Source organism: Siphateles boraxobius, unplaced genomic scaffold (genome assembly GCF_051911475.1).
Source record: "Siphateles boraxobius isolate OS27281-9 unplaced genomic scaffold, OSU_SipBor_1 32, whole genome shotgun sequence".
In the NCBI taxonomy this organism is placed as follows: domain Eukaryota; kingdom Metazoa; phylum Chordata; class Actinopteri; order Cypriniformes; family Leuciscidae; genus Siphateles; species Siphateles boraxobius.
In genome coordinates this window covers 3018319-3028614 of record NW_027508942.1, presented here as the reverse complement: position 1 = coordinate 3028614, position 10296 = coordinate 3018319, and positions in this window count along the sequence as shown.

Here is a 10296-nt window from a genome sequence, read left to right as displayed (position 1 = left end):
AGTCTGTTGAAACTGATTCCAGATCCTTTCCCACTGCGTTGTTTCCCAGAACAGCCGGTGAAAGACGTCTGCACAACCGGACTGCGCATTCAACCATGAGGAATGGAACCTCTTTCCAGAGACCTTGGCATTGGTGTATATTGTCATATATATATATTTTAATCTTTGAACCGGATGCCAGTTAATAAATGATCTTTCATGTTTTTGTTGGATGCTTAATAAGGTTTTTCAACTTATTAAACAGATTACCTTTTCATAGATAGTGCTCTCTGCCATAGCAATATCCAATTTAATTACATAATATGTATCTTATGCCCTTTATTTATTTATCTACTCATTAATGGTATTCATCCAGGAGTTCTGTTAGTTACTCGTCTCTCTTTGTGTTAAAAAATGTTATGGTAACATTTCATTTTAGGGTGACACCCACACCTGTTACATGTACTTTACCATAATAGTAAATTATGCATAATTACAATCAACTAAACCTAAACCAAACCTTAACACTATAGTAAGTACATGTAGTTACAAGTAATATTACTTATGTGTGTAGTTACATTAAAACGTCACAAAATAAAGTGTTACCTAAAGTATTTGTTATATAGTATATGGCTTTAGATTGGTCAAATGACAAACACCCTCCAACTTAATTTTTTATATATCCAACAATCCTCCTTGATTGTTCTTAATTCCTTATTATACATACACATAAATATAATTATTTTCATTTTGGGGAACTATCCCTTTAAGAGTGAGACAACTTGAGTGACAGTGACTTGAGAGCAGATTAATAGACTGCAGCTCAGTGAGATCAATTCTGGGTTATTGCTGCATTCCTTTGACAGCCATAAAAGTAGATTTACAGTATAATGGCCACCAAAGTTATAGAAATTCACAGCTTGGAAGCCATTGTTTTTCAATAAAGTCCATGTACACATTTATTGGATTTGAATTTGAGAGTGCATGTTGTCACTGAGCCTTTTATTTGATGGTAAGCAGAAATATTTGCTCATATAAGTGTTATATTGGAATCCACAAATAGAAACGCATTAACCCGCTTTGTGCACCTTACTCGCAGAGCCATTTTAATTGCTCTCTTAAGTTCAGGCAAAAATAACGACAGAAAAACTCACATTTCTTCTCTAAAATGCACATGAATTAACTACAGTTTGATTCTAACACTGACAATTGGGGGGGGGGGGGGGGGCATTATGGAAATATGGTAATACAACTGAACTGTAATATAGCAATATGCCTATGTAGGACACAGAGCCATGGGAGGAATAGAATATAAGACTCATGGTGGTTGAAACACCTCTTTACTCACAGTAACTCGCAGAATTTGAGATGCAGGCCTCACCAGCCAATGGAAGTAGAGCTTTTAAACTCTTTATGTATGCCTGAATAACAACAGAGTTAAGTACTGCATTCCCCACAAGACACAGCGCAGTGAAACCTCTTCTCCATTTACATCCTTTTAAAAAACAAAAACGGCAACTCAACCAGGGCTCGCCCTTTTTTTGAATATGCCTTGGGCGGGAATTATTTAAATGAGGAATATTGGTAATATCCTTCCTGCAAGAAAATTCAAGACTACAATGGAGGCGTTTAGGAGTTCAGAAACAGTCTGATACAGACAATAACTCCATTTGGTGTGACTGTGGACTTAGAACTTTGCAGAGCTTTTTTTATGATCAAACAGCAACACACTAAAGGAAGATTAACTTGTAAATGTGTCTTTTAGTGTCTTGATCTTTAAGCATTTGAGTCTGTGAGGGTTTGAATTAAGAGTAATGTTACAAAATGGAAATGTTTAAAAATGTTTTTGTGTTTCCCAAAGAAAACATTGTCCCCTGCCAAAAGATGAAATAGAAGACCAGTAGCCGTCTGAATTTGTTGCAAATCAGTAATTTCATCTAAACATATTTGCTCAGTTTAATTGCCTGCACTTCATGGGAAGAGATTTCAGATTCAAGATGATTATCTGATGACAGTGGCCCAGTTAAACATGAGAAGATATGCAAGAAGATATGCCGATAACATATTTGATTTACTGCTGCTAAAGAGAATGATTTTGATGTTTATGTATTGTATATTATGTATCAATTTATTTAACAAGAATATTCAAGATAATTAAGGTTTCCATGGCTTCTGTTTCTCAGTTAGGCCACATAATTGCTCTAGCTGCAGAATAAGATTTGCGATCTTTTGTTTCGATCCTTTGATTATTGTTTTATCTAATGTAAAATTCAACAAAATATCTCAGTTATCTTCAGTTGTCACAGTAATGCTACATGCATAAACCCACACACCTGTGTGCACACTAACACAGCTGCAAAAAGAAAAAGCAAATTGTGACCGCCTTTACAAAAAAAAATTGCAAGTCGTTATTATGCCCTTCATGCCTGTCATAAAATTGGGGTTGGTTGCTATGGATACCACCATCTATAGCACAACCTCTAGTGACTGGGATGTGTGAATGTGCAAATGGGAGAGAGAGAGAAAAAACCTGCCTGTTTTTATTTTCATATGCATTTACTTTAAATTTGATCACAAATTCGTGGCATCGTTCTGTTTATATAATTTTTGTCTCAGCCTCTACTCCTTTGATTGCATTATTTGAAATGCTCATGAAGCACACTAAAACAATGAAAGAGAAAATGTGTATCAGCCTGTGTAATAAAAGCTGAAGTCAGGGAAAAACTGCACATAAAAGCCTGCGTCTCTCTTATAGCCTCCCGACTGACCTCAAGAAACAAATGTGCTGAAGCTCCAGAGAGCCCAGCATGTGTGGGTGAGTGGCGGAAATGACCCCAGTTTGTTTCTGGGGAATGACATGGGGTGTCAATCCACATATCACTGAATAAAAGATGAAAATATATACGCTGAATATAAAGATACAGTAGTTTTGAGCTCCATGAGTCACCAAGACACTCTGTTTGCTGACAATCTCAAACATTGGTGAGAGAAGAGGCTTGCTTTATATAGATATTCAAAAGAAACGCTTTGAAAATAAGGCATTTGAGAGGGGGTAGAAATATCATTTATATAATAGAATTTAACACACTATTCTTGATTATACATTTATGCTGTGTTCATTTGTGTTATATATTCTCCTCTAACCACCTTTGTTTAGTGCTGCTTAACCTGTTGATGAGTGGAGGGAAAAAAAGAAAACCTGTGGCCTACTTTCACAGTTATGATAATGCTGAATTTGTATGAAATGAAGTGTATGTAGTTTAAAATTTGCGTGGATATGGAGAGAGTATTTTTTGCAGTGAGAGAGACTGAGTGTGTGTGTGTGCGTGCGTGCGTGCGTGCGTGCGTGCGTGTGTGTGTGTGTTTAACTGGGTAAGCGCAGGAGGAAATTGATTGTGCTGATTCTATCTCTTGAAGACACCTAATAGGTCTCTGTAATTTGTCTCGGTTGCCTTGGAAAAAAGGAGAAAAATAAAACTGAAGGCACATTTTTGCAGAGATGCATTGGTTTGCAATTAATGTACTGTAGATGAAATAAGCCTCTTTATTATAGGCCAAAGCCAGCATTACAGCTATTTTAATAGAGGGTCAACATCATTGAGAGATTTTTCAATGCCTGCGAGTTCTAATTATAGGCCCAATTATTATGGCAACCTTTATCTAATAAATGGGGTCAACCTTTGCCTGAATGTGGTGCTAAGAGGGTAACTTCATGATTCATGTCTGGGCCTATTACATCAGAAGTGAAATTCAATAGAGATCCCATGCAATTTCTATTGTGTGGTCTCAACTAAGTGGCAAAGCAAGTGCTATATTGAACTGAATTTGTTGTATTTTTCCATGATCTCTAGCAGTGCACTTCAATTCACTGATAAAGAACAACAAAACTAAACAAAAGCGACGAAGAGATGGATAAAACAAAACAAAAATTAAAGATTTAAACTCCTGGCAGAATGAGCTTTCAATAAAACTTGGCTGGCTATACAGTAGAAAGGCAGGGAAAAAAGTAAATTGGTGCTGACTAGAGAAAGCGGAGAAAAAACTGTAGTCAATTCATGTGCATTTTAGAGAAGATCTGCTTTTTCCTTTTTCCAAATAGGATGGAAAATTTCAACACCCATAATGCACTGGGCATGTTGCCGTCCAAGGCCACTCTCACCAGTCTGCTATGGCTGCGCTTGCCAGAGTCAAATACCGCCTTGCTTTAGTAGGAAATACCTCTTAGCAAACTTTTAGTCATAATGGTGTCGACTTGTAATCGGATTGAGGGCTCAATCGGACTAAAAAACCTTCATGTAAACACGTTAATCAATCTGATTGAGCTCGATCCAAATGGAATTGTTTATTCCTTTTGTAATCCGATCGAGAGAACACGCAAACACTTGATCGGATTGAAAACCGAAACTGAAAGGATTGCGCATGTGCAGTGACGCTGAAATAGCGTAATAACGTATGACGCACGGAGCGAGCTGTTCTTCCTGTTGAATAAAGTGTCATCTATATGAGTGTCTCGTCATTCTAAACTTCTCCGTTCACTCAGCGTGTGTGAAGTGGAGCAGGACAACGTCCCACCAGTGCTTGTTTCAGACTCTCATCCACAGGCGACTGGTTTTGGGCGCTGGGTTTTACTGCGTAATAAATATAAGCAGCGGCAAAACAGTTCATATGTTCATTGTATCCAAATCATGACCAGAGACGGATAAATATTAAGCCTGCTGTTTAAAACAAATAAAGAACCAATAGAGGAGAATAGTTATGCGCGAACAGCGGCAGTATATTCGTGCAGTGTGCGCATATGTAAAAAAATCAATTACGATTTGAAGCTTGTGACATATAAACACGCACATCAACCCGATTTCTTTATTTATCGTTCATGTAAACACCGTTTCCGAATTCATCAATCGGATTGATTTCATTCCGATTGAACCAAAAGGTGTCCATGTAAACGTAGCTATATTATGGTAAAATATTCAGTGATAAACCGACTCTTACGATGTTCTGTTAATAACCCTCTGACGATCAGACTGTCCGTGGTTGAGGATACAAAAATGCTGAAGTATTGGCATATCTCGTTTTTTACGAAAGCCCTGGAGCTGTCAAACACATTTAGCATCATCCAGCGGAAAATAAACGTTAATTTCTCAGTCCATGTAATACGGAAAACGAGTAAAAAAAATTGGGCGGAAGGGGGTGAGACAGGAAATAAATAAAAAATTCTATAATGTAATCATTTCAAAGTTAGTATCACATATGCTTATGACTATCACAGCACAGGTTCCACTGAGAATTAGTGTGAAATGTACAGACTATTTAGCTTTCACCAATTGCATAACAAACACAAGGGGTGTTTAATGCCAGAAGCAAACATTAAAAAATACGTTCAGAAGTGACAGTAATGTGTTTGCACCACTGAACTCTAGAGACAACAGTGGTGCGTACAGCCTTTTGTCTCATGAATTGGACGCTAATGAGGGATCTCAGTTGCCAGTAGATTCTAAAGAGTGTTTATCATAACACTTTAGCATTGTTTTTCAGGTAGCAATACAAACATGCTGACTGAAAAGCTTTATAATTCTGCTCAAACTAAAATGGGTTGGATCCCAGCCAAGGGTTGTGTTTTTGTTGGCATATATAGGTTAGCAGTCGAAACAGGTTATTTTTATAGAATCAGAAACACACAGTGTGACCGGTGCAGCGCAGCCCGATTCCAGAAACCTATGACTCAGGTTCTTTTAATGAATAGTTCTAAAAGATGAATTACCGAATTGAACCAATCTGAAACACAGATTTTTTTTTTCAATAGTTAAGAATAAGTAAAACTGAGATTAATATTAAAGGTGCAGTGTGTGATTTTAGCGGCATCTTGTGGTGAGGTTACGAATTGCAACCAACAGAAGTTACGGTGGCCGACAGGAAAATATGTCATCGTCTGAGACAGCGAAGAGTAGCCAGTTCAGCAATGAGGTTTCTTTACAAGGATAAATTAAGAAATTATGTTTACTTAATTATTCCGTAAAACTATATGTTATTGCGAATATTATTGTTACTTGTTCATCATTGTGTCAGTGTTTTATTCACTGAACTAAGCTTGCTTCCTTGCACGAAGAGCAACATAGTAACGAAACGCGTTTGTCCGTTTAGGGCCACCGTAGAAACATGTCGGCGCATTTCAATGTAAGGGAACCCGCGGTGTATGTAGATAGAAACCGCTCATTCTAAGGTAATACAAATATAACGGTTCATTAAGTAAGGTCTTTATACACCACTGAAAACGTTGTTTTTCAAGGTAGTGAGGAAACGCGCTCTGTAGCGCTGTGTGTTCGCTGTCGGCTACGCTAGAAACATGACGACACAATATGTCGACCTCCATAGAAGGGTGCGCACGCGGTTATGGAGATATAAATGTCTCATTCTAAGGTAATAAAAACATAACGGTTCATTTTGCAAGGTCTTTATACACCACTGAAAACATAGTTATGGATCTTATATTGCATTTCTGTCAATAGATCCTCAGAAATATTACACAATGCAATATACTCAGTAGAATCAAATTGGAAAATATGTATGTCTATCAAGCTCTGTTCACTTAAAATAAAACAGACTATAAGGTGCTAAAGGTGGTCAGGCAGGTCTATTTTGAACTAAACTAGCTAAATACCAGTTTGTTCAGGCTGAGAGACCAGCTCAACTTAAACCAGTCAAAACGATCACACTGCCTTAGAAATTTACAGAGTTTTAGAAATCGTTATTTATAAATTAATATCTGAAGACTTCAACCCATATGCCAAGACATCATCCATCTGAGACAGTAGCTTTTTTCAATCCATCTATTTTTGTGTGCATTATGGGATATCGCATAAATTAAAGCTGCAGGATTATGTACGAGTATACAAATATGTATAACATCGTATGAATTTGAGAACTTGTTAAATCTTGTGAATTATTAAGACTTAGAGACTATGTTTGTACTGATTGGGCTTTGGGTTTTGTAAGAAAAGGTTTAAGAAACAACAAACGATTGATAAAATGTTTGATTACAGGTTAAAAACAACACATAATTACCATTGTGAATATTTGCCTTTGTAGCTTTTCGTCTCCCGTTTACTTCTCCTCAAACAATAATGAGCTGACTGAGTCCGAAAGGCCCTTTTGGTCTTTTCAGCTGAAAAAAGAGAAAATAAAATATCATTATGTATAATATATAGGATTATTTAAAGGAAAAATTACAGATTTACCTTACAATTTTTGGATTTTAAATTATTAGGCATTAAAAGCATGGTAAGTGTTGTGGTTACTATGCATTTACAACAAATATTACTATAAAACTACCAATACTGAGGTAAAAGCATGGGAAGTTTTGTGGTTACTATGCATTTACAACAAATATTACTATAAAACTACCAATACTGAGGTAAAAGCATGGTAAGTTTTGTGGTTACTGTGCATTTACAACAAATGACACATCAAAACGTCAAATACTGTGGTAAAAGCATGTTAAGTGTTGTGCTTACTGCGCTTCTACAACATTTACCACTTTGGAACTAATTACTACTTTGAACCTGATATGAATATTTTTTTCATATATGATTAACTGATTGAAGGTCTAGGCCTAAGTTATAGCACGTCACGTGACAGACAGTGTTTAATCACGTTAGTTTAGTAATGTGTTTCGAATTAGAAACCAATGAAACGCAAAGCCTCCGTGAAGATGACAGATATAATGCAGTGACTGAACATGAGAGAGCTAATCTGATTAATATCGACAAACAGAAAAGAAATATAGCAAACATTATTTGGACAGCGTATTTACTTACCAACATCTGGCACACGTGACCTGATGCCAAACATCGCGATGTGTTCGGAATGAGACTTCTTCAACGCTATTTCCTACTGGTAAAATTCGCGTCTGTTATTGCCGCCACAGGTTTCCCATTGAAAGCAATGGAGTTCCTAATGCGCCACAGAGTGACGCCAAGGGGCGCCTTCGGCATCTGCTATGTGACGCCTCGGGCGCTTGACCATGCTTCAGTTGTTGACGCCTTGGGAGTGAGAATGGGTTGGTCAATCACGTTTAAATACTGCCTCCGAACTTTCGTCCGTCATAAAAAAATTCGGATCGGGTTCGATTTTCTGCGGTTTTTGTATCTGTAGCAACCATTTTGAGAGGTGCTTAGTGCCACTGAATGACGAATACGAAAAAACGCATACAAAAATTTCAGACTCAGTGTGCAAGGACCTTCAGCCAAAAATCTGTCATCAAAGTATTGCATTTCATCTTACGTCTCTGAGGAGTAAAATAAAGTTTTATAAGTTAAATTTTCAACTTTGGATGGAAATAGCTTTTGGTGAAAGACATCAAAAAGCAAGCCAAAAAGCATATACAACTCTCTCACTAATACATTTGCTATCACATATTTGTGAGAGGAAGCATTTTTTTGTAACCTGTGCCAGTCCAGCTCCAGAGAGAGGACATTGACAGAACTTAATCCCAAATAGCTTATTGATTGAGGCAGCTTTCTATTGATTTATACCATGGAGCATTCCGAGCTCTGCAGCTAACTATACAAAGGAGGAGCGACTGAAACGGATTTGTAAAGCCTGAATAACTTTATTTGAATCATCAACAACAAGAAGCACCTGCTACCTGTCCTTCAGTGGGTCACGATGGCTCATCAGCATTCCCCTCAACTCCACAGGTCATAAAACAAACTCTGCTCTGAAAATGTCTGATTTATGTGCCAGGCAATTATTCACAGAGGGATAAATGCACAGAATCAAATTTATGACTAAAACACTCACTTTGACTTCGAGCATGAGGAGAGAGGTTTACACCTCACACTACCTTCAGTAAAGATGTTGCTCGGGGATTTAAGCGGTTTGACCCTGAGGAAACTGGGCTGATGCTGTCAAGGGTTGTCTGCCGTGTGCACTTTAAAAACCCTTGCTGTGCAGAGACGAACAACTGCACATGTGAAAACATTCTTTATAATGTGAGCTTTTCCAAACTTCAATTCTTTATATTGTTTTACATTTTAGTTGTTGTTAATGATGAATAGTACATTTATAATAATTAGGGCTGTCAAATTGATTAATCTCATCTAACATAAAAATGTGTGTTTATATTATATATACTGTATGTGTGTGTGTGTGTGTGTGTGTGTGTGTGTGTGTGTGTGTGTGTGTGTGTGTGTGTGTGTGTGTGTGTGTGTGTGTGTGTGTGTGTGTGTGTGTGTGTGTTGAATGTTGAGCATTTATATTTATAAATATATATAGTACCAGTCAAAAGTTTGGAGTCTCTTTTGCTCATCAAGCCTTCATTTATTTGATTAAAAATACAGAAAAACAGTAATATTGTGAAATATAATTACAATTTAAAATAATAGTTTTTTATTTTAATATACTTTAAAATATAATTTATTCCTGTGATCAAAGCTGAATTTTCAGCATCATTACTTCAGAAACATTATTATTTAAAATTATATAATATTTCACAGTATTACTGTTTTTTTCTATATTTTTGATCAAATAAATGCAGGCTTGATGAACACAAGAGACTTCTTTCAAAAGCATTTTTAATAGTAATGTTTCCAAACTTTTGACCGGTACACACACACACACACACACACACACACACACACACACACACACACACACACACACACACACACACACACACACACACACACACACACACACACACACACACACACACACACACACACACACACACACACACACACATTATATAAACAAACTTTTATGTTAGATGCAAATAACTGTGATTAATTAATTTGACGGCACTAATAATAATATACACAATAAGAGCCTCAATAATATAAATACTAGTAAATATTATTTGTCTTCTGCAGATGTTGTCAGTAAAAATATTAATATTTCTGTAGCAGTAAAGATTGGATAATGTAAGTCTCGGTGACAGTAACGTTAATGTGATACACTACACCCACAGTCAACAAGATCAGAATGCATAAGTGCATCCATCTATGATTTGCATTAATGACTCTAATACCATAAATTATGCCGTTTTGAACCAAAGCCAATTTTGGATTATTACTGGTCACGATTTATCTTTGTGGTATGCATAATGAGACTGCTATTGACACTAACCCTCAGAATGATGGATATCACTTCATTTTACAGCTGGAGCTTTGTACAGCTTCTTTGACAAAACCACTGATTCAAATGGACAAAACTATTGGAATAAGGGAATATGGTCACCATGATTTTGCCAAGTAACACATCATTTGTTGATCCTGGAACAACATTCCTGTCTGAAAATGTTATATGAACCCTATCCCT